Here is a 26454-nt window from a genome sequence, read left to right as displayed (position 1 = left end):
AGAGAGCAGTGATGTGCTGTTGGCAGCCTCAGCCCGGTGGGCCTGTTGGCTGGGCTTGCAGAGTTGTACGGTTGGTAGTTGTAGTGTGCTGTTGTGCAAGTCAATGTGTGGCTTGTTTTGTTGTTGCAGTGTGGTGACGTTTGTGCGGTTTGCTGCATTTTAGGGTTGTGGTTGTGTTTGTTAGAGTTTGAGAGGTGTATGCGGAGGGATGAAATTGTTAGTGGATTGGTTAATTGGCATTGCTGTCCTTGCAATTATGCCTTGGTGCGATGCCTGCTATCATTCACTATTCCATCGGAGTTTGGCGCTTGCTAATTTTCAATAGTCTCTCTAGATGTGAGGCAGTCTAGTGATCATGATTCCATTTAAGTGTTGGATTTATCATCATTCACAGTTTCATTTAAGTGTTCTAACATTCACATTTTATCTGGAAGCGACGCAGGCTAAGGTTAAGAATTCCATCTAAGTGTGGCACATGCTAACATTCACCTTTCTATCTAGATGTAAATGAAGAGAGATTTCAAAATAAGCCCCGTTTGTCAAGAGGTTTTTCGGAGTTGGTAAATTTTAGCATCGAAGGTCAGATCGTTTTGCCAGTGAAAGTCTTGGGTTTTTACCTTTGGAGCAAAACTCAGTTCTAGTAAATAAAATGGGTGAGGGACAGAGTTTGCCATGTGCTCAAAATGTGGATTTAGGCCCCAGACTTATGACCTCCATTTGATCTAGATGCAGTAAAAAAAAAGCATTGTCCAACATTCAGGGTTCAGCTTCATCAAGACAGTTGATTGGCATGTGGACCATTACCTTTTATATAAAGTTGGCATGTGCATGATATTATGCTTTGACATATAAGTTAAATAGTAAGGGTGACAAGGGGGAGGCTTGGGGAACCCTGAATGTCAGCGATTGTTTGTGAGATGAGTATGATCCAAGTGTGTTATCTTTTTAAAATGATCTTAACCATTCAGAGAACTGGACTGAGATGTGAGCACATTTCTCAAGTCACTGAATTAAGATTTCACGGTTGACTGTATTGCAATCCGCCGATAGGTCAAGCATGACCAACAGGGCCATCCTTCATTTCGTTTCTTCTTCCACATATTGTCCCATGTAGTGAAAAGAGCTGTTTCTGTGTCTTGTCTGGAATGAAAACCTGATTGCAGGCAATCAGGTATAGAGTTTGACTCTTCAATTGAGATGAAGCTACGAGTACCAGAATCTTTGAACAGCAGGTAAATGCTGTCAGAAGTCGATAATTATTCAAAACTGACTGAAGGATCTAGAGAAATGTTTTTCAAAAGAGGAGATACAGTAGCAGTTTTAAATTGAGTTGGCACACAAGCTTCAGACAGAGATTTATTATTGAATAAGTTAACAACATTGAGTCTGCACGAGTTTTGACCAGTAAAGAGCCATGATGAAGTTTCCTGACAGTGCAGGTAATCTAATTAACAAACTTGGCGTATCTCATATAAATTGAGTGTTGTTCAGATGGCGCAGTATGAAAATGTTGGACTTGCGTACGATTGTTCGCAATTACTTGCCAAGGTGAGTGTTAGATTTGATATATTAGAAATAGTCATTTACAGCAAGACAGTGCTCCTATGAGATCGGAATTGCATTGTGAGCGGTCAATGGGTTTTAGTAATCAAATATTTTCCTAGGAGCATCATCAGCCTTTTTGATCTGCTCATGAAAATAGTGTTTATTTGGCTTCAGAAATGGCTGTTATTTTTGCATATGGAATTTAACTGGTACAGAAGATCCTACAAGAAGCCTTTGGTTTTTTTAAGTCACTTTTTGTTTTTAGCATGTAGTTTAATTTTCTTTAAATAAGAAATGAACTATGGAGCCATTTTATTTTGGCTATTCTGGTTTGAGAGTTGGTGGAAGGCGATCTTTTCACATATATCGTGAAAAGAAACAACTTCTCTGCAAATTATTTACAGGGAAGAGAAGGATTTATCTTCAAATGTTCAAGCTCATTCATTAATTTGGGTGAGATCAATCTGTGTTTTTTTCGGAATGAGGGACTGGCCTTGGATTCAACTATGGTAGATGCAAAGAGCGGATGTTCAATAGTAAAATAATCGAATGGAATGGTGAGACCATGAAACTGGTAGGGTGTTGCCAGATAAAACAGAAAGATCTGTAAAGAACACTTGGGCTTGATGGTGACCTTTTTAGTGTGAAGGAATCACATAGACATAGCTATAAATATGTGAATTAAATATCTTTTGATGTCTTAGCTTTGGGATAATTTTAATTTTCAAACCAAAAATGAAAATCTCTGAGGAATATTGTGTTTTGATAGTGTAGGGTGTCGCTGTTCAGTCATGATTCTAAATTGTCTACATAGCTTCTGCAGAACTTGGTGGGCATTAGCCTAACAGTGCTTCAAAAGCCCTTTGATGGTCTATGCAACATTTTAAGAAACAGCTTGCTGCTGAATCCTCCCATTCCAGCTTGCTTGCAGTATTGACTTCATAAATGTGTTTATGGATCAAGTCAGAACCAACCCCCCTACCTCCTGGCTAGTCGTTCTGTTGAGCCATATAATAGAATAATTATAAGGCAGCTAAGTGTGAAAAGTAGCTTCGGAATTGTTGTTGATGCAGGTTTTAATAAGCAAGTCGTATACTTCGGATGAGTGTGCAATATTAGACCTTGCATTTATCAAAGCACTATTAGATCTGGAGATTAAGGTCATACCGGGAGAAGAAGAAATAGTCTGTTTTAATGATGTCTGCTTTTTACGAGTAGTCCTAATTAAATCAATGGCTGGCAATGGCTTTGTGTGCCCATGTTGGAATTGTTGACCGATTTAGGTAGGAGCCACTTATCTTGGGGACAGACAATAATCCTTCGAAGAGAGCAACAATGTAAATTCGACTTCTTAGTAACTCGGGTATAACTGAGTGAGGCTTATTTTGCACTAATGCTGAAGTTCAAGAGTGCACAAGGCAATGTAATACCTTCTTGACACAGGCACTGGCCTCATACATCAGATACAAGCCTTTCATCAGCGTCTTCACACCTTCCATTTGGTATCCACCGCTGAACCCTGTTGCTGTTGGCTCTTTGTATGCATTCTTTGACTGTTTAGGGCTTTGGAACCCAGTGTTTATTTGTCCATGGTACCCACAATTGTGGCACATCTATTCTAATTTACTATCATGTTTATCATGCCCTCTTGAATATGTGCTGCACATGTGTGAACTACTTTTGAGATTACCCGAATTTAAAGTTTCTTATCGTCATTCACCAAGAGGACTGTAAGCATTTTTTAGGGCAAAATATATTTTGGGCAGAAGCAACCTAGCAGCTAGATTTCCATGATAATAAGGGTCCTGAAAACTAACTTAAAAAATACTTCCCAGAAAATGGGAGTCTTCTTGAAAAACTGTAAAATAGCTTGTTGCTCCCGTTTTAAATGAGACGATCCAGGTTGCCCAGTTACACCAGAGAATTGCCTGCTGTTTGCTATTCGTCCTACCATCTCTGGTATTGCATAGAATGGTTTGCAGATAATGGCATGGCCATGTGGATAGGCAACGTCTCCTTCCCCTCCATTACCCAGTATCCACCCAAAGCACAACATTGAAAATGTCATCTCTAAAAATGTGGTGCAACATGCTGAAGCAGGCCAATAAGGTCTGGTTCCCTCCAATGATCTCATTGGACCTGCCTACTACATTCAACACAGTCAACCAACAGCTGCAGTTGTCGTGGCTCTAGTCAATTGGCGGAGTGTTGATGTTGTATTAGCATGTTTCTGTTTCCCCCCTTCCTGAGTTCACAGCAGTGGGTGAGGCTAGGTTAACACATATTAGATCTTTGTTATTAATTGTGCGAAAATGCACAGATCCCCTTGCCTCCCTACTTGATCTTACCTAACATTTTAACACATGCATAGAGTGTCTGTTCCATTAGTGAGGATTCCATGAGTTTCCGATCCTTTGGAAGAACATCCAGCCATTCCCAAATCTTCGAGGAGACCTGAGGTAATGCTTTAGAAATGCAAAGAGCTTATTTAATCACATACAGGGTTACATTATGGACTGTTGGCTCTAGCAAAAGAACCTGAAAACTGAGTTGGTTTTGTTTTTGCTCATCACAGTTACAGATCATGTAAAGTCTAATTCAGACTACTGTGTGCTGATCTTCGGAGAAGTCTGTAAGCCACAAAGTACCATCCGATTTCTGGCAGAACTTTGCAGAGAATGTCTACCAGCCCCTGGAGTCATAGTGCCGCAAAATGGAATCCTATTACTGAATAGGGTGGCTGAAGGGAATTATATCCCTTATGCCTACTGGCAACAAAACAAATACTGGGGTGTATATTTTAAACTCTAGGAGTTTTGGAAAGAAAGAAATAGGTGGTCTTCAGCGAGTGCAAGAAGGCTTCCATCCCCTGGTAATGTTGGCGTGGCAGTGTGTTTGTGTTTGGCAGGCCAGGCACTAACTTCACTGGGACCTAGCAGGCACACGGATTTGTGTGGTAATTAAAGCTGAAGAGTCCGCTTTGGTATAACACTTTGTGCTTTATTGTCCTTAGTTCAGCACTATCTGGGGAAGACACTTGACACAGATAAGACGCCAGGCACCGCGCTCCCCACACCCCTTCGAGCTAGCCACAAAGCTAGGCGCGCACGCGCTATTATGACAATTTGATTCAAAACTCTCAACTTTATTTTCAGATGTTAAATTGAGTAATTAGCAGCTCTCTGACACAAGACATCTGCAGCTATTTGCCCACTAAGATATAGAAAGATCAGAGAGTGAACTCCTAACCCCAAAGCTACCAATAAGACAATGGGAAACAAAACGTTTCTTGGTTTGTGGCTCAAGCTAAGGGCAGCAATCCCAGTAGCACCCCCACCAGCCCCCCCACCCCCCCCCCAGCTGGTGCTACCTTCTGGTGTTTTTCCAGAGCTCTAAAAAAAATCCATCTTTTCCAAGGGACAAGCAAGCTTTGCAACATCTATTTTGCTCAGCCCTAGAGGTGCATATGCTCTCAAAATCTGCTGTATAAATTTGATTACGCGTTGTTTTTGAGGGTACTTTAATGAAATGATTTATTTGTATTGGCCTTTGAGACAGCAACTCTTTTGGTTAATGAGGCTTGGCCACCTTGGTCTTTTTTTTCTTTTGAGCTTGCTGAAAAAAAGACCATTGTGAAAATCCAAAGAACATTAAAACCCGAAGGCCTCGGTAATAAGTGTGTGCTGCGGCCGCTAAGAATATTTAAAATTGCGTAACCAAGGAAAAAGTATTAATTCATAAAAATGCTGAAGAAGGTTTTTAATGCTGGTGCGGGAATATGTCGTCATTTGTAAACGACTTCTTTCCATTAGGCACTTTTTTGAATCAATTGTCGAACAGATTCGACATTCCCAGTGGGCGTTCTAGGCCTGGCTTTTTTTTCTCTCTCCATTATTACTGCACGCCTAGTACAGCAAGTAAAGAACCCCCGAGAGTGAAATTTTATGCTCAGAAAGTCTGCCATCAATATTTTGTTTTCCTGAACTTTAGATGGAGGAATAAAAATGCTGCATAATACATTCTGGGTGCAAATTTTGTTGGTTTTTAAAAAAAAAGCCATTTTGGTGCTCATATTTATCTCGAAGTATGCAGCAAGTAAAAGCACCCGTCTGCCGTCTCAGATATCTCTCAAGAACAAAGCTTCCGTTCAGCACATTGCACTATTTGTTCTTTTGGTAGAGAATAAATGGTTGCATGAGAACCCTAATTCTGATTAAAAGTGGTACCCTGAATCTGTAAGGTGGCTACTAGGGCTTAGGGGAGGCATCAAGTGGATACAGTCACGGATTTGTGTCCTGGCAAGGGTGGATCCCTCTATAGCGTTCGATCACATTGAGTTGGGTAACAATATTGATTTATGTATTGCATTTGTATAGGGCATAATTACCTTAAGGGGTCTCTAAGCACTAGTCACCCGATTGCTGAAGAGAGCCGATGCTGTTTGTTGATGGCCCTAAATTCCAGCAGTGACATCGCTGAACAAATCACAAAAGGGGATGGAATAGCAGATTTTAGCACATGTACTACAAAATACTTCCCACCTTATGATGCCAATTTAGAGAGGAGCAATGACCAGGGAGAGATTGACACTGTGGAGTGACTGATAATGGGAGCAATGCTGTACCTTGCAAATCATATAGGCAGGGGAGGAGACATGTTCTGAACACACTTGAAAGTCATAAAAGCGATTTTAAATGTTATTCTACGTTGCCAATGAAGGGAAGCTCGGGCAGTGTAGACATGGGCACATTTGCAGACCGTACAGCCTCCAGCATTCTGCATACGCTGTAATTTGAGGATTGGAAATGCCCTCTCACCTATTAGTTATGTTAATGTGCTTTTATATTGTTCCAAACCACCACCTTGTAGTTTCAGAGTTCCTGGGCGTGTCTGTGGAGTGGCCTACTCTGCCCCACCAGGGGAATTCAGATAGTCGTCTCGTGGAGTAGAGAAAATGTGCTAGGGGTATATAAGAGGATGGGAAAGCCAGAGAGAGAGATGCTACATACCAATGGTGGGAGGGGTACAGCGAGCAGGGCATGTTCTGTGAAGCCTGAGTGCATGCCAGTCCTGTTGGGTAGACCTAGTACTGCCAAAGGGAGGAGGCGGCTATGTCCTTCAGTGTTGTTTATTGGCTTCTGTTTCCAAGGCAGATTTGAAGAATTGTTAATTGGAACACAATGTAATGTTGTACGAGTGAGTGGCTAGAGCGTGGGTTTAGTGACTCCTGGAACTTTTGGGGCTAATTTACAAGGGCATCCATATTTAGTGTACTTGAGGTCAACAGGGATGTCATTTCACCAAAATGCCAGGGGTAGCGTAAGTGACATCACACGACCCTTCACCCCTGATGACATCACAGGAAGTGATGTCATTTGATCCCACCCTGAAGTGATATCGCTGGAAGAGATGCAACGCGACCTTTCACCCATTGACAAAACAGGAAGTGGCATCACATAGAATTGTACACTACGAAAAATATGGTTACGATCTCACTATAATGTGATGTACATTTCATTTGAGAATGGGTCGCCATATGTATCATTAAGATAAGTGTGTATAGGCCCATATTACCAAATTACTGTCAATGCAAGCAGACGTCCATGACCAATGGATAATGATGAGTTATTATATAGCACTTATGCTTAAGCACTTTGTATAGAAAAAATATACACCCAATGTCACTCAACCTGTGTTGGTACTCATTTATCGACCTCAGAAGGATGAAAGGCTGAGTTGAGGCGTTTAAGAACAGACTAAATCAGTGACTCACCCCCTGTAATGTGCCTGAAATAAACCTTTAATGAGTATAGTAATTATTGTATAGAATTCCAGAAAGACACATTATTTGGCATTCCTATTCTTTCTTATTTGGGGTCAGTGCTGAAGGTTTTAGACTTGTGGCACTCCTGTTCTGTTCTTATTTTTCTTCTTTTTTTAAGGGGCCTGAACAAGAAAGCCAGCCACTCCAGAAGTAAATAGCCACATGGTGCTGGCCACTGCCCAGGAGCTTCCATTACCAAAAAAAAAAAAAAAAACATTCTTGTAGTGGTCGCAAGGGAGACCACAGAGGTCGCAGTTGCGACCTCTGGCAACCCCTAAATGACGTACCTGGAGGTTAAACTCCAGAATGTAATTCTGTGACTCACGAGACTAAGCCAAGAGTGGCACGTCAAGAATGGACTGTGTATGAAGGAGATTGTTGTTGGTAATGGGAGGTTGTGGACTGGAGATGGTAAAATTGAGAAAAGCTTGGCACCTTGATGTCAAAAATGTATTATTAAGAGTTTGTTCCATGTCATGCCCTGCTAGATATTTCCTTCACGTTGACAGGGTGGTGCCTTCATTGGGAGTAGGATCTCCAAGTATAGTAATAGTAGCAATCATAAGGAAATCTAGCCTGAGCTACCTTTGCAGGCTTAGTTCATTCAAATGTATAAAAGGCAGAGGTTGGATGTACCACAAACGGGGCCGGAAGGGAGAGAAGTTGCCCTCTGTTTGCAGCAAGTCTGTCACCCTTCTGTTGTATTACTTTGCTTTGAGCGTTACCATAAGGCTAATCTGTGCTTTTCTGCTTGTACAGCGCTTAATGCCACAATAAGGCAACCTCACATGACTGAGTGGCACGGAGGGAATATTTCATGTGGCAAGCCAACAACGTAAACACTGGTGTGCGAAAATATCAGCATTTCTTATTTCATAAAATGATGTGGTTACATTTTGTTTCTGGTGGTGAGGCCTTCTAATTAGACTTCAACACATTAATGCTCCATGCCAGTAAAAGCATAGTGCGCTCATAGACGTTTCTGGCCCTGTCGCAACCCACGTTGCAGTGTCAGCATAGCAGGTTCAAAGATCACATGTGCGTTCATGAGTGCAGCCTGCTGAAGCCCAAACCTCCAAGCAGATGGGGGTGTGGTGTTTTTGTAGTCAAATGCATCCCTTTCTTGAAGACATAACCGTGTCCCAAGGGTCTTGTGGCACAGTAAACATTTAAAATATACACCCTGGCTGGCACAGCTGTGGGAGGAGAGATCCTAAGGTTACACAGTTTTACAGGCACAAGCAATTATATGTAATATAATTGTCAAGCTGGTGTCCAATGACTGATCCATGGCAGGGCTGTGTGGATTCAGTTTGTCTGCCCTGGACCCCACCCAGCCACCACCTGGATGGCGGCCAGGAAGCTTCCCCTTTGATGCTCCGGAGAATGGCTGCCACCTCTTCCCCAGTACAGAGAATCCCCCTTGTGGGTGGGCTAGGAACAAGCTTTCAAATAAATACATGTCTACCAGCATACAATAGGGAGCCCACGCCAGGGTGCTGATTACTGGAGTTCTTTTGAAGTACACAAACCGAGAAAGAGTCGGAGTTTGAGTAGCCTGGGCCAGAGGTACATTCCACTTCAGGGTTCCATCATTTTGGGTCTTGCAGAAGTGTCTCACATTTTTTGCCCCTCCTTCTTGCAGACAAAGCACACTCGACAACAACTTCAAAGCCTTCAATATTGACGGCAATATCATACAGGTCTCCAAAGAAGTAAAAACTCTGGGTTTTTATCTGGATTCCTCCCTAACATTGAACAGACAGGTTAAGGAGGCAACTCCATCAGCCACGGACTACACGTGCAAATTAATAAACTCCTGTAGACCCTTCTTAACTACAGCCAACTGTCTGACTCTGGCTAGAGCGCTCATCCTTGCAAAACCTGATTATTGCAACACGCTCTATCTAGGTACCGTAACAAAAAAAAAATTATCTAAGCTACAAATACTCCAAAATAACGCCATCCAAGTAGCCCTCAACATTCCTAAATTGCACCATATAACAACCACCAGACATAACATCCATTGGCTGTACATCAAGAGTAGAATCTCCAGCAAAGTACTAGGACTCGCACACAAATGCCTGACCAATGAATACACTAAATACACAATAAACAAGGCTGCCATGTTCTTGCTCTCAGAGGACGGTTTTAGTTTTTAGGAGTACCCTGTTAAGTGGCCGGAGAGTTTGTTTGTACCTTTTTTGACACAATGAAGAAAAACAGTTTTTGGGATTTCTTTTTTGGCATAAACAATGTTGTAGGCTAGATTTGAACAGTTAAACATGATTGAAAGGATAGATATTACATTGCGCAATTGGTATGTTGACAGCACTTTGATGGATCTCAAGGGTATGGTTGCATGTTATGTTATGACATTTTGTAGCACCTAATTGCTGTTGCTATATGGCCTCAGTGTTTTGAGTAATTTCGGAATGCAGTAAGTTGTTGTTTGAACATTCAGTGACAGTGATAGTCTCTATATTACACTGCGGGAAAACAATTACTTTATGTGCACTACCTTTGGTGTTGGCTAAATGCTCTTTAAAAAAAAATGTGATGGCTAGATTCCAAGATGGCGGCCGCGGGGGGAAGACGTGCATGAGCAGTGCTCCGTCTCCCCTCACGAGCCGTGCCAAAAAAAGCACAACAACATCACTAATTCTCGCTCCTCCAGCGTAGAACCTAGCTGAGACACATGGTGGAGTAGCAGGGAACGAAGGCGAGGGAAGACCAGACGGGCTACTTCCACGACTCAGAGGAGGTCACCCACCAAGGCATAGCCCGCAGAGCGGCAGCGACCAGACAGGACACACAGCGAAACACGAGCGGAGGACCTTAAACAACCAGGGATCCCCAGAGTGAGCAGGAAGGTGGGAGGCGCGTCCCGGAGCAACCGAACTGCAAGTGGCGTAGTCAGGACGGAAGACGAGCCGGCAGTCAGTGGCTGGGCGTGCACAGCAGCTCCAAGACGAAAACACAAGACCCCCACCCGGCAATGACCCACAACAGGGGGGGAAGCATCAGTGGGGCTCAGCGGAAGCACAAGCACCCCTCACACGCGGTGAGGAAAGCAGAGGGGAGACAGCCTCGGAAATCCAAACGGCCCCCCTCCACACAGTGGGAGAAAGCAGCCTCAGATCCGCACCACAGTGGTTAACGAGGGCACCCACTACCGTCCACCCCACCTCAGACGGACACAAGCGAAAGCAATGAGGGCAAGAAGTGAAAAACAGCCATGAAGTGGGCCCGGCGGACGGCGAGTTCCGGACCACTTGCCAGTGACAACGGAGGGAGGAGCAAGGAAAATCTGGGAAAGGCAGCGAGGGAGAGACCTGACGGGCCCTGGCCCCGGCCCAATGGGGGTAGCCCACCGAGGTTGACGCAACACACAGCGCTCAGAATTGCCGGGTTCAGGTCAGAACATGGGGGGGGGGGTCCAGTATCAGAGGATCGCGCAAACCCAGGGGCCCACGTAGGAAGTCGGAAAGTGAGAGGCACACCCCGCAGCACCCGAGTTGAGCGTAGAGGATCCAGCGCGGAAGACACGCACCGCAGGCGGATCCCCTCTCCCCCCGGTGGCAAACCCAAACCCGACAATACCACCCCATCCCAGGGGGAAACCAGAAGGACACTGCGGAAGTCCCCCCCACGGACAGTGAGATTCCAGGATGGGAGGCAGCCACAGAAATCCGAACTAGACCCCCCTCCAGGCATCGGAAGAAAGCAGCTGCAGAGTAGTGTGGAGGCAGACAACGAGGACACCCCTAAACCCCCCTCCCACCTCAGATACATCTTCAAAAACAAGGAGGGGGGAAAAGAGAAAACAACCACAGAGCGGGCCCAGTGGAAAGCATGGAGTCACAGTAAGACGCACGCTAACGACCCCACCACCGTACATAATACTCCCCATCCACACAGCGGCTCCAAGACAGCTTTGCTCACTAAAGACCTTATTTGTAGCATATAGCTAGCAAGATAGCCCAATGAGTTAAGCGCTTAGAGATCTATGATTATTGCCAATATGCAACTCATTTATTAACATCATTATCAAGCATTATAATTAATGCTTTATAAGGCCCACACTGGGATTTAGATCTTGTCCCTGCTCCTTCAGATTAGGGACTGATTTGTTCCTCAAAGATTAACCAACATTATTATAGACCATGTATCTGCCGAATTTGGAACTCTGAAGGAAAACGAAAAGGAAATTTTTCCAGTGGAAAATGCTTTGAAATCTTGGTTATGTCAGCAAACCAAGGGTGTCCTCACTTCTTTTCCCCATGTATCCCCTCCTTGGGTGGGCAGGGAAAGGCCATCACTCTTCGATCCTGTGCTTGTGCATGGACATGCAAGGGAGGATCACCTGGGTGGAGGAGACTTGGGAAGAGGGGAGGAGACGTCCTTAGGTGAGACATGGTATCCCATTTCTCTTTCATAATGGATCCTCTATCCCTCAAGCATTTATAGGCTATTTTCGGTCCTTTCCCTGTGTTTCCCTTAAAACATGCCCCAAGAAACACCAGGTTAGTACTGGGCCGAGGAAGATACCAACTAAATAAACACATCCTCACTTTAGTAGCACACACACACACATACAGACATCAGTTGTGTACTGGGTTGAGGAGGAGGCCAGCAAGAGTCATGCAGGACTACTGTTTCAACACTGTGAGCGGTCTAGTCCCATTTGGACGAATCATGGTGGCAGGAACTTTAAAAGCAGGAAGTATTGTGGAAATGTAGTTAGCTGTGGAAGCAGTGCTGCAGACTGCTGGGCGAATGCCGACCTCTCCAAAGAACTGGCGTGGTAAGCAGAGCACTTGAGACCCTTTGGAAGATGCAGAGTGTATGCAGCAGGAAGCGAAGCTGAAGGACAGTAGCAGACCGCCAGAGGGAAACCGACGTGACCCAGTGAAGTGGTTGTACGAATCCCAAGCTGCAAGAGAAGCATTGCTCGGTGAGTGAAGCCACATAGAACCGCTGGGAGACTAAGCGAGGTGCCGCACGGGAAAGGAAGAACTTGTGGAGGCAGGAGACTTTGCGGGCAAGACGGAAGCTCCGACCGGTGCATCTAACAAGCATGGGGAACATCAGACTGGCAGGTGAGCACGCAAAGCGAGCAATGAACATTGATCTGAATGAAAGCAAGTATTTCTTTGAATACCAATATGAATGAAAGAAAGTTGAAGCGCTTTTGTATACAGATTTGGGTGAAAGAAACTTTGTGAAACTTCCTGATAAAAGGAACTGTATGATATGAGAAAACGAGCATTGGCAAGAGCCAACAGAATTCAAGGAACTGTATGATAGGAGAAAACGATCATTGGCAAGAGTCAGGAGAATATAAGAAATTCCAATAAGTGCAAGATGGCAAGCCAAGCCACGATACAAGGCCAAGAGGGTGGGATATATGTGAATGAATCAAGCGCCACTGTCAAGCTGAAGCAGAGGTCACATGTTGATGGAAAGAAACAAGTAAGGTGTCTCGGTTGCGTGACATGCAATGGGTGGACTGTGTGGTCCAACAACTGCGCCTAGATTGAGTGCACCCTTATATGAAAAAGCCGTCGATTTCAATGAATTGACGATAACAAATCACTTTTATAACGAATCCTGAATAATGAAAAAATATCAAATTTTTTGTAAAAGGATATATTGGGGTGGGGCAAGAGTTTAAAAGGGGTAGGGCGGTTGGGGGGCAATAAAGCTGGGGAAACAGGAGGCTTGGGGGCACCCCCCAATTGAAAAAAATAATTGGATATTTTTTCGTTATTTTTAATTTGTTATAAAAGTACTTAAAGAAGGGAACGCTGGTTACAACCCAGGAGGAGGAAGAAGCTCTGAACTCTTATTTGAACACTACTTAATTTGATGCTGACATCCCTATGCATTGTATACATTTAGATGCGAGGGTAAACATAGGTTTTGGACACAGACAGAATTTGCTTTGGACTTCCTGACGCAGACTATCCTAAGCTTTCTTTAGGTAGGGAAAATCCCACCTTACCATAGGTCATGTTAGGCCTTAGTCCATCCTATGTTTTTTGTTAATAACATTTTGTGGACCAAACTTTAATCTGTTCTCTGTGTCTCATTCATGATGCCTTCACAGTTAATACATCCTTATGGGGAGCATGAGGATGGGCGAGAAGACGAAAAGAAACAGCTAGGCCGAATTTTAAAATCCATGTTCCCAGTGGGTTTCCAGATGAAAGTATGTGTCGTGTGTGTATGTAAACAGCAATTCTGAGGGCACTTGTATTGGTGACCTCACTTCTTTTACGAAATGTAAAATGTGATTTTTTTTTTAGCCTGGGTTCTATGCCCTATGTCAACACATCAAGTCTGAAATGCAAGCATCATACTTGCATCAAATGTCTCTCTTTCACATGTTATGTTACCTTGCATATGAAAAGCGCCTACTGCCATAGTTCATGGCGTCAAAGTGCTTTTGCCTGTCAGAGAGGCAACGAAGGAGTATGACAGAACATTCAGTAGTGGTAGGGAAGGAGAAAAGTTGGGATGAGGGCGAGGGATAGATGAGATGCTTCGGAAGGCATGAGAAGGACAAGGTGGAAGAGCTATGTGTACAAATGGGCCAAGTGTATTGTGGGACTCAACTGTATTCTATGGGCAGGAGTGCTGACAGAAGAGATAGCTGGAGAAGAGATGTTCACTGTGCCAGGGGGTATGTCTGGCATGTACTCGCTGCCTGGGGAGCTGGGGCATGTTGAGACATGTGTGCAGAGCTAATTGTTCCCTCTGTCTTTAGGTGTAGCATTTTTTTTAACAAGGGGAGTGGAATGAAATGACGCTTTTCTTAATTGAGTGCCACTTAGTTTTTAGAAATTTGAAAAGCTTTTATGTTGCATTATTTTTTCAGATCTTTTTATCAACCAGACAGGTGCACGCTTTCATAATTATAAATTGACCACTTGCTTCGAAAGTGAGCATGTACTGTGAAGGCATCATGAAGCAAGACACAGACAGCAGATTCAAATTTCAAAATAAAATAATTAACTCAAATATCAGGATGGTTGAAGGCCTAACTTGCTCTATGCCAAGGTGGGATTTCCCTACCTGAATGAAACTATGGAAAATATGAGTCAGAATGTTCAGCTTAAAAGTCTCTGTGTCCAAAACCTATCCTTGCCCTCACAACTGAAGCTAAACAATGTGTAGGGATGTCCATAATAAAAGAAATGGTGATCAACACAAAGTTCTGAGCATCTTCCAGCTGCCAGGTTCCTTTTCAGCTCCCCTTCCCCAAGTGCAAGGAAGTTCCACAAAAGTCTCGCAATTAACTGTCTTAAGTTCAAATAGTTCCACAAAACCTTGTGGTTCCCCTCCCCAAGTACAGGGCAACACAGTTCCACACATTTCTCGGGGTTCCCTTGCCCAAGTTCAAGACAACACAGTTCCAAAGCCAAAGGGCCTTGAGAGCTCCGTCCTCAAGACAGCATTTCCAGTTCATCAATCCCCAGGGCTCCCTTCGTAAGACTTTAAACGTAGCAACGTATACTTGGCTTCAGTCTTTCAATGTTCAACACAACTCCAGGTCAACTTGACCCTCCTTCTGGACTGCATTAACAGGTCACTTAAAATCCTCCTTGATTTTTTTAACAATGTCTTTGGCTTTCACAATGGAGGGTGCACTGGTCTAGGCATAGTTGTCGGAGCACACGGTCTACCCATTACAGTTTGCGCAACCAGGAACCCTAGGCTCTTCAGCCCACACGTGTTCTTCTGTATTTGCCCCTGCGTACAGATTCACTTTCACTTAGCTTCACCTGGTTGGCCTCTTGGCTTTATGTGCAGTTTCACATTCTCTTGGCTTCTCCTGGTTACTCTCTTGGCTTTGCCACAATGTGTCATGCATCCTATGCCAGTCTTTGGCCATGCCACACTGCATTCATTCACAAAGTTCACTTTGTGGTGGTCTTATTTATTCCCCGCCTTTTTTTCATGCTCTTTCACACTTGCGCTCTTTATTTCGTATATGGCTTTCAAATATGCACTTTGACTTTTAACTTTCATCAGCTTGTAGCTTTTCCCATAAAGTTCTCGTTCAGTATCAATAGTCGTGATTTTACTTTGCCGCTTAATTCTTAGTTAGCTTGTGCTTCGGGTTTATTTCAGTCTGTGCGTGTAATTTCAGTATGTGTCATTTCGCTCTGCCTTCTATTTGGTTCTTACACCTTCCTCACTTGTGCATAGCCCCTAAGAGTGCCCCGGCTTCGAGTGACATTTCCCTGCACTCACCGGTCCTCGGCATTCCTCTCCGGTGGCTACTTCGCTTCACTTCTGCTTCGCCAGTTGGCTTACTGTTAACTGCGAGCACCACTTGACTTCTGGTGCTTCTCTGCACTCGCCGACAGCTCCGCTTTGCTTCTGTGGACGCTGGCGGCTCCTTTTCTTCGTTCTCTTCTATCCGCAGCTCCAGCTGTTCTTCCCAGACCATGGAGACTCCCACACCTGTGGATTTCTAGCGGCCCAACTCGCCCTGGGCTCCACTGGTCTTCTGGGTCATCGGCCGGCGTCCTGACTTCCTTTTAGGACGCGCCACGGCTGCCTCCTCAAAGAAAGGACTCCCTGTTGCTCTTTACTTCTCTTCTTATACACCTGCAACCACTTGTCAGGTTGCAAGAGTGAGCTCTCAATTGGACTTACCTGATAGTAAGAGGGACATGCTTGACCTTTTCAGTACTTTGCAGGCATCTTCCTTGTCCTAGTGCTAGAGTGGTGAAAGGAGTTAGTAGTGCTCATTACTCCTATTCACCTCGTCCTTATCCCAGTACTGTCATAGGAAAATTGTGGGAAAATGAGGGGAGATGTTTTATAATAGCCCAAAAAGGCCAGGGGAGGGTTAAATCGGTTTTCAGAAGAGAAAAGGGGATACCATGTCTCGCCTGTGGGTACCCCACTCCCAATCCCCAAGGACCCTCCACCCAGGTAATCCTCCATCGCTTCTCCACCCACAGGGTCAGGATCCAAAAGAGATGGCCTTTCGCTGGACACCTGAGAAGAGGATCCAGGGGGAGTAGGAGTGAGGATACCCTCAGGTTTCTCACCACCAGAATTGACAAAGTTGAAAGATTTTAATTTCACTAATATTAAACTGCTGTTCATGCCACTTGTTTTATTATGTTCTGGTAACTTGAGAACTACACCTGTCAGCCACTTGCCCCTTTTTCCGTCCTCTGGAAGTGATGTTCTATTGTAGCATGGTGCTTGCACCAGCTACCTGGGATAGAATGTGGAATGCCTTGGAATCTGGAGTGCCCTGAGGTTACATGAGTGACTGTTAGTCATCCAGGTTATAGAAGCCTAGCTAGAAGGATGCCTCTTACCTATTTTCTCTCTTTTCTACTAACCTGATACTTGAAACACATTGAAGAACTTTTTCCCTCTGAACGTGCGTGTCCTGGTTCTCCTAGAGTACTTCTTGCCTACAACAGATTAACACAGACACTACAAATATGTGGTTAGGTACATATACTCTTAAGGATGCGCCAGACAGATGGTAGGTTTACTTCTTTCTTAGATTTATTGGGTGTTTAATAGCCATTCTAGGTTGTTAATAGCCCTTCCAGTTTGACACGTGTTTCGGCTTCTTGGCCTTTCTCAAAACTGGGCTTCCATGTTTTATGCAGAATGTTCCACTCATTCTTGCTGAAGCGTCCTTAAGTAGTCCTGGGTTAATCACTTGCTGCTCTCGTCTAATTACTCTTTCTTGTAGGTCCCTTAGCGTCGGCAGTCGTAGTAAAGAACGAGTGGATCATTCTGTATAACACATGGAACCCCGGTGAATGGCTATGAAATACTCATTAAATCTAAGAAGGAAGTAAACCTACAATCTGCCTGGCGCACCCTTAAGAGTATATTTACCTAACTTTGTAAACAACGAAGTGGGTTCTATCCGTTTTACTCAGGGAAAGCGACTCACAGGGCTACAACTGTAAGGATTAATCGCAGGGGCAACGTCTGACAAAAGAACCCCCACGATTGTTAATACTACAATATGTGTCTGGGTTTCTTTCCTTCAACATTTTCCCTGCTTGTTTTTTTGCTCCCTGCTGTGCAGACTTCAAATGTTTGTGGAAGGGCCTCGGGAGTATACTATGCTTGCTAGCTCTTGCATACAATTGGTATGTACAGCACACGCCCTAAGGCTAAAACCACACTGATGGGTGCCGAAAGTACCTCCTGTGGAATCACAAAGGTTTGAGGCAGGGTATGGAGTAGAAAAAAAAAACATTTCAAACTTTTATATGTCTGTCATCATTGATGTAAAAGCAAGTGAGCAGCAAGTGAAAAAGTCCCGGTGAAGTAGCATGCGCGCAACCATTTCGCTTTGTTCTGGTTCCTGTGATATTTTGCTGTTGGGTTGGATTACAGCCTTCAAAGATGCGGTGGCCGCGCTGTTTGCAGTGTGGATAATAAACGGCAAGAGACGAGTTTTCTGCACTCTTAAATTAACCAGCTCCATCCATCACCCTCTTTCATCTTTAATAAGAAATGTATTCCAGCCAAACAAGGCAAATCTGGATCATGTAAAACGGCACGACCATTTCCTACCATCATTCCTCACTGACTGGACAGACCCAGCCTGCTGCGGTGGTAGGATATGCCTTGGCTGAGCCTAGCAGGAAATGCTGCAAATAGTGCCTGGGTTCAGGATCAAGTGTATTTTTTAACCTGTCCCCAACTGGACTTTTGCTGCATTTGAAACGCATATTTAACGGGCATATTTTTTGGTGAACTGTATATATTTATGTGTATTTGTGTATACTTATATTTACGGTTATTCGGGGTAAGCACGGGTTCATGGATTTCCAATTGAGGATCTGTGCCACTTTTTTAGCGTAAACCTACGCCATTGCATCAGGGGACAAATTCGGGTCATTGAGGCTCCCACAGAAAGGAGGGCATAGTGTCCGGGAAGACTCCTACAAAGCTCGCCCTGTTGATCTTCATCATCGAAGTTTGGTGGCTACTTGGATGAGGTAGATTGAATGAGGAATGGGTAAGACACACCTTTTATATCTTGTCAATTTTAGTCCATTCAGAGGACATTTCAGAACAAATCTGCCTTGGACCCTCCAAAGGTTTTGTTGCAGGGAAATTAAAGCCCCTACTCCAGGAGTCTATAACATTTGGCTCATATTGTTTGTACTACAACTCCCATCATCCCTAGCCAGCATAATAAATAGCCAGATATTATGGAACAGTAGACCCAAAGGTTTTAGACACCTGCTTTACTCGGATATCGGTTTAGTGGAGATTTACAACTTTAAACTTGTAAGGCCAAATGTAGTTGCCAATTGTGAAGGGGGTTTTGTGTACTAACTTGGAGGAGTCGGGTTTGGAGACCCTAACGTACAGACTAATCTTCCACCTTGATATTTTATTAGTTGCAAGCAGGTGTGAGTTCCCACCAACTATTTCCCGGGCCCTTTCCTTCCCTCATGGATCAGTGATTGGTTTGTTCTGAGGCTTCACTGTGGTATCTTGGCTTACTCATATGTCCTGTCCCCTTTCCTCCATCCTTGTGGCGTGTCTCCCAACATGGGGACAGTACCAGAACCTTTGGCAGCAAAAAATTGAGCTTCCCCTTTAAATTTAGTACAGAGCACGTGGGCGCAGGAATGCCCCATGTAGCCCCACCCTCAGCCCCTTTTTCCACATGGACGGAGTCAGACCTGGCAGCTAGGCCAGAGACTTTAAAAACTTCTACACGCTCCCTGTTCTTTGGGTTTTTTTTTTTAAACTACTTCACCTCCCTTTAGTGCCTCGCCTCCCCTGGCGAATGCCTGCTACAGGAGGATTCACAAGATGAGCATCCTGTGAAAGCTCATTCCCAACCTCGGACCCCCGTGCGCTCTGTCTTTAGTGCCAGGGGCCAGACCACCGATGGGATGTGTGCCCGGCTCGCAGCGCTTTCGGTCACCGGGCCTTGAAGAATCGTCTTTCACGCTTCAGGAGATCTTCCACACTTTTCCTCCAGGCCATCTTAAAGAGTTTGTCTCTGGGAACCCACGTCAAGACAAGGTAGGCCCTTTGTATAGTATGGTTCGTCAGCATGGAGACTCCTTCCAGGGGGCTTCCATGGGAAAGGGTAGCCGAGGGGCCCAGGGGCTCTTCCGGGCGGTCCACGGGGGTGGGGGCTATTAAGTTCATCCTCTTCGGCCTCAGTGGGCAAAGGATCATTGTTCTACCTCCGAGAGTCAGTCCGTAGCATGATCCAACACGACTACCAGCTCAGTAGCTGAGGGCACCCAGCCTATCGGAGTCACCACTGAGGTCATGGTGCAGGGCAATTCGATTATTGGGCGGTGGGCCGAAAGCTCTGAGCCTACCAGAGCCATCTCTGAGGTTGGCGCTTCTGATTCAGTTTCGAAAGCCATGGAGTGCCCTTCCATGTCTGAACCAGCACGGGGCCTTCGTGCCCTCACGCTCAGTTGGGCCACGTAAGAAGGTTCTAGTCCCCTTGCCTCAGGAAGCGGCGGTGGACTTCATGGTACAGGTGGTTTGTCTCTGCAGGGTTACATCTACCCCCCACAGCCTTATGCCTACATGCTCCAGACGCCTAAATGCTTCGATCAGGAAAGGAGGCCTAGCACCATGGAGGGCTGTGCCCCTAGCAATCAAGCGGCTTGCGAGGACCGCTTCTTCGAGTGCTTCCTTGCCCTCATGCGCTCCCCGCAGATGACGGGCCACCCCTCAGAGGGATGTATTGCTGGACATCCTTTTGCCCCTGCACACCCTGGTTCGGAGATTCAGACACAGATGCCGATGACACTTTGTGCCCTGGACTAACCTCCAGCGAAAAAGAGAAAGCGGCACCCTACACCGCCGCATCAACCTCCACATGTGCTCACCCCCTGAGACACGGGAACAAACACGACAACTACATATGGACGACGACATGGCCACGGCGGGCGGTTCGCCGCTGCCAACATATAGTTAGGTTCGACAGTGGCTGAAGCTACCTTTAACGCCCTCCTGATATCCACTCTTCAGTCTCCATGGTAGCCTTCCTCTAGTGATGCAGAGGAAGCATCTGCCATCATGCCAGGTTGTTCTCCACCATGTCGTTAGAGCACGGTGCTCTGAGAAAGAGTCCCAACTACAACCAGTGCCCCATCTGCTGCTATCAAGCCTGTATTAATTCCCTGAGCCTCCCACCTCTGTGGCGGAAAGGTTTAGTATGTCTCCGTACAGGAGCAGTTATAAAAAAGATAACGATGTGCAGGCTTTCGACACGCATGCGTGGCGTTTTCATTGTAATCCGCCGCGGGATGAAGAGGTAGTTACTCCGTCCCTTCTGGAGTTTGTGCGCAGCAAGACACGGCTACCACTTTATTCAGTTTCACGGAGGGTCTAGTGATTAATATACACTAGAATATATCCTGCTAATACATCACGCAGGGTCCAGGAGGAACCTTTGGGAGTCTCATTCCTCTGGAAGAGCTTCAAACGGCACCATGGTGCTCGCTCAACATACATACTGATGCCAGTGGAGGATTAATTCCTGCTGTCCCATTCACTATCCTGAGAATTGTAACTTGGGGATTGACTACTGGCCCATATATGTTAAGAACAGGGCAGAGTATTCGCTCCTAGCCCGACGTCCTGAAGAAGGTCTCCGATCGAAACACGTGTCGATGTTCTTTCTGTGAGAGGTATCTGGTCAAATTTTATACCAGTTACTCAACGACCCCTGATATTATGGACTGGGTCATTGTTGAATATGATAACTGAAATTATGTGGTGTAACAATATTTCCAATATCTATTGATGTAGTAAACACTAGGGTGTTTTATATTTGAATGTCTGAATGAGTCTTGTATGTGGTTATGAGTGATGGTACGAATTGACTGTTTTTTATGAGATTTTATGATATCGAGATGAATTTTTCGTCGTCATGAGTTTATTGAATAAAATTTGATATGCATTAAATTTAACCAGCGTCATCCCGTTCTACTGATCCAATCTTTTTGATAACTGTACACTATACCTAAAGGATCAGGGACTTGAGTGCAGGTCTACTCCTTTACTTACCCTTTCCATACAGGAGCAGCCAGCATAGTCTCCTGTCCAGTATACAGGCACACTTTGCCTACATTGTGGGGTGGTAGTTAGCCCGCAGGAGCTGGAAGGTAGTGTAGCCGAAGATACTCCGATGGCTCACCTTTATGCAAATCATCACAACATCTACCACTAATGTGAGCAAGCTCTGAGGGTGGGAGGGTAGGCACCGACAGTGGTTTTATATGGAATCCAGCAGCAGTACCTGTCATGCATGAAGGAGACCCTGTAGAATGTTTGGTGCTGCTAACTTTGCACAGATAGGAGACCCTGGAACATAGTAACAGACTTCTTGTAAAGAGTGGCATAGAATCCCTGGGTAATAGATGTGATACACTGAGAATTATTTGTAGTAGCAGGGATACACTGGGAAATATTCAAGGGAAGCCTGAAAAATAGTAATGGAAAGACCTGGATAAATATTTCTGGTTGCAGCTATCGCACAGCAGGGAAAACCTGCATCTTTCTTGTGTAACAGCAAGGTACTAACCATTCTCATGTTTTCTGGCTCCCCTAAAGCAGGGATAATCTGAAAATGTGTCAAGGGTGCTGAACCCGTACGCCCTTTTAAGCGAGGTAGCGCTCCATGGGATGGATGGGGATGCAGAAGTTACTCATACATCAATGATAAGACCGACTCAGGAAGTTGGCAAATCATTCACTGTTTTATTAACAATGATCTAAAACGGGGAGTACAGCAGGCGTCTTGCAGCATATCTTTCAATGCATTTCATAAAAAAGCATTCTTTTATAACAAAAACTTGTCATATTTGTTGTTATACTATGTGGCAAAATAAGGATACCTACTAAGGGTCGGGATTGGCTTAATGGGATCATCCAAGTATATTTTCTATATCGAGACGGGTTGTGATTGGGTCTCTAAGGTCAGGTGGCCAGCTATGCCCACCCCTAGTGCAAGTCATCTTCGCTATCATGAAATACATGACGTTTCATTGGCTTTTGAACTATAGGGCTCTTTGCTATTTGGACCTCTACAATTGGTTGGCACGCTTGTACCCTTCTAGAATATTCCACTCGCTAGCAGCACGCAAGCTGGCACCCCAGGTGCTAGAGGGTTGGAATTGACCATATCTCCCCTCCCAATTAGCCCATCCTCCATCATCACTCCTACTGTCTGCCATTCGAATTAGTCTTTGAACTCGGCCTTGCAAATTATCACTGCGCCTGAGAATAGAAGGGAGTGTGAGCATGGTCTTATCTTCAAGTCTCGGTGTAGCTTGCCCAAAGTCTATTTGCATCTTGACCATGTGACAGGAGACCGTGTTTGAGCTCCTTCCTCGTATTTACCATTATTAAATGAATAAAACCTGGCGCTTCTAGTGTTTTTCCATTACACCTCAACAGAGGCTCGTCTTGCTTCTCACGTTCATTGTATCTTCTCTAATAGCTAACCAGTTTCTTGGCTGCCCCAACCCTTGACACTGGGCCAGACAACCTTTCTTGAATCTTCCCTCGTCATCAGCTGTTTTCTTCAACTGCGCCACACTTTCAGCTCTTATGTTCCTGGGGTCCTAGTTTGCTAAAACATGTTGTGGAACATCCAGAGTCTATATATATATATATATATATCTAGTCACTATGTAAAGCCAGCCTTCATGATTACAATTACTAGGTTTACTTGCGTTTCAGCATATGTACATTTATGAAATGGCTTGCATTTTCTTCATTGCTTCTCATTGCTCTCCGCATGTGGGGCCTTCATTTTGCTCGTGAAATGTTGCTCAATTCTTTACTTCACCATCCGATTCTATAAGTTCTATATATTCTCTTCATTGGCATGTCTTCTGGGTGCGTCATTTCTGCTTCATTTGACGTCACCGGTCTTCTCTTTCACTCGTCTTCACACTTCATACGAAACTTCCTTTAAAAGACTGTCATTTCTCTGTGGTTACATCATATAGGGCTTTCTCAATGGATACCTTGTTTCAAGGATTCTTCGTGGTATAGGCACCATTACTGGCGTCGTGCATATCACATTTTCCGGTTTCCAACATATAGGCAATATGGGGACGGGACGTCCGGTAGAGGCACTTGACTCCTCCTCTACAGTGCCCTCTGCCCCATTTGATGTTTGTTCTCCAATACTGTGTTTCTAAAATAGCAGTAGAAGGACTTGAGAACAACACAGTAGTAGTACATACATTAATGGCATCTTGTGATGATAGTACAGTCACCATCTTCTAGGAACTATATACAGGCCCACTGAACAACCCAGCCCAATTTCACTGTGTGGCATGGATAATACATATTCATCAAAGCTAGTGTGTTGGCTATTTCTAGGTATCTTGCCTTAATAGTCATTATTGTGGTGCTGGTGGTTCATCTTAATGAATGTTAATTGTTAAACATGGGACACTGCAAGGCTTTTCCTCTAGTCCGAAGCTATGTCCCAGGCAGCACTTCAGACTCCCTCAAACTACACACTGGCAATGGGGAAGGTTAGGGATTCTGTGGCTGCTCTCAGCAGTGCTGCTGTCCAGATGGACCTGCTTACTGAAAAAGTAATGTAGTCATTTGTAATCCCAACCCTTGTGACATGTTAACAAGTAGATAAGCATCCTGTGTTGCTGAAGTTCGGTTCAGCGGACTCACATGAAGTTCAGGTGATTTGGTTTTGTGTAAGAAAATGATTGACCGGGCATTTAAATAAAAAAAAAAAACATCTGATCTACCGACCTTGGAAGGATTTCTTTTTTTATTTCTTTATTTGCATTTTTAAAGCGCTCACACAGCCTGTAGGTTGAGCACATATTTCTGTCACACTTTGTCGCTCACAGTGTCAACTGTTTGCTAAAATTGGAGGAGCTGTGTCACCTTGGACCTGATGAGGCCATTGGCATGTCCTCTATAGTAGCAAAATGTGGCTTCTGGTAGTTTTACACTTATTTATTGTTTTGTTTCATTGGTTGCGACTGCGTGTCAATAGTCATTGCAATGATACGGCATGCTTTCGTGTCGCCAACAAGATTCCACCATTCCATCAAACTAGCTTTTGTAAAATAGCCTCCTCGTGTAAGCGCCACCAAGTGCAATTACTTTATAGGTCCTTTATTACTCGAATAACGTACTTTGTGCTCTGTAGTGCCATGAAATAAATTGAATAAAGGTTTTATACAGAAAAAAACACATCAACAAGTAGTGGTTGGCTGCCTTATTTTATCTGACGGAGAAGTATTCTATGAAAGCTCACACCACCTGGTACATTTGGTAGAAAAAGCAGTTCGTGTTCAATTTTGTATTCGCCAAAGAAAAGTATCGAGCAATCTATAAAAGACTAGCAAAGAAGGTCTTTACTGTGGGCTCATACCACCTCACTGAAGCCTGTCTATTAGGACGTTTGACAAAATAAGCTGAGCATGAATTTGCTGCTGAAGCAAAACACTATTAAAACGCTGCAGGCGGCACCTGCGTACTTTGCTGGGCCACAGCGTGCAGTGCAGCCACCCAGGGAGAGGCAGGCCGCATACCATAGCAGGCCCGGCAAAGAGGTGAACCTGTATACCAAGAAAGAAGGATGGCAGCTTATGGGTTAGGCAGGTGCATCTGCGGTGTTTTAGAGCGGTTGAGTAGCGAACGAGAGAAGACTTAAATAAACAACTGCGAGACTAAATGGAATTGCCTCTGCATTTTACATTTGTAATAATTTTTTGGTTTACAGATTTTAAAGACTGGGTATATTCTAAAAATCCGGGGTGCTCCTTTTTTTTGAGTGAATCTAACTTATAGAAATTGTCACCATGACAAGAAAATGAAATGCCCCAACTGGACATAAGCAAAGTTCAACTCAAAGGGCGAAAGTAAAAGTATGCTAATGCACTTTTTGAAACTAGCCATGAAATGAAAACTTCCATTACCAATTCCCCATTTCATTTTGAAAAAAAATTAAATGTTCGACATATGAAGACCGGGGTATACTGTAAATGTCTAATCTTTTAGGAATATTTTGTTCTTAAGAACGTTACTATTATGAGAAAAAAGTGTACCTATGTCAGTGGTCGAAGTGAGCGGGAGCACTGCTCCTATACTTTTTAAACTTGTTTTACTGTTCCTATACTTTTATTTTAAAAAGAAACTGTTCTGGAATGGTTTCATTTTAAAATAAAAGTGTAGGAAGTAGTTGAAACTTGCTCTTTCAGTGCACTGTACTTAACGTTCTCTTAAACAGCAGGCGCATGTGTTTGGGGGTTTGTATTGTGTGTGGGAAGGGTCGTGGTGATGGGGTTTGTGCGGAGTGGGTGCAGGCCAGCTGGGAACATAGTTCCACTACTTCTTTTCGTACACTTCGACCACTGACCTATGTATACTCATGTGTCCCATCCCCTTTCCTCCATCCTTGTGGGTTTCCCCCAATATGGGGATGGTACCGGAACCTTTGGCAGCAAAAAATTGAGCTTCCCCTTTAAATTTAGTATTGCCCGTGGTGGGAGGGGTGTGTTGCGGCAAGGCTCTGCTGTGGCTCTGCTCTCATGTGCCTCACACCAGTCCCTTTTTCAGCACGGATGGTGTCGGACCTGGCAACTAGCGCAGAGACTTTTTTAGCTTTCGGCTTGCTCCCCATTTGTTTTTTCATTTCTTACGTAACTTCCCTTCAGTGCCTCACCTCCTCCGGCGCATGTCGGCCACAGAAGGATTCACAAGATGTGCCTCATGCGACCGTTCGTTCCTGGCATCGGATGTCCATGCACTCTGTCTTGAGTGTTTGGGGCCCGACCACTGCTGAGACATGTACGGCTTGCAGCGCTCTCGGTCACAGGGCATTGAAGGATCGGTTGTTGCAGTGGAGGGAGATCTTCTATACATCTCCTCTGCCCCACCTTAAGGACTTTGTCTCCAGGACCTCTCGTCAAGGCAAGGTAGGCCCTCTGTTCAGCAGAGCCCCACAGCGCGGCAACTCTTTCCCCGGGGTTCCCATGGATCGGGGTTCCTCGGATTCAGGTTCTGGAAGGCCCGTGGCCTCTAAGGCTACCAGCTCT

The 26454-nt window shown here is 44.7% G+C and overlaps 1 protein-coding gene across 1 annotated transcript in view; it reads left to right on the top strand.

The window, feature by feature from the left end:
* Nucleotides 1-26454, top strand: part of CDKAL1 (CDK5 regulatory subunit associated protein 1 like 1) — a 3349023-nt gene that overhangs the window by 2668716 nt on the left and 653853 nt on the right. The gene's annotated exons all lie outside the window — the stretch shown is intronic.

The sequence above is a fragment of the Ambystoma mexicanum genome, chromosome 5p (assembly GCF_040938575.1).
Source record: "Ambystoma mexicanum isolate Mex_15411 chromosome 5p, UKY_AmexF1_1, whole genome shotgun sequence".
NCBI classification, from domain to species: domain Eukaryota; kingdom Metazoa; phylum Chordata; class Amphibia; order Caudata; family Ambystomatidae; genus Ambystoma; species Ambystoma mexicanum.
Note: the sequence above shows the minus strand (reverse complement) of the source record. Positions and strands in the feature narration are given on the sequence as shown.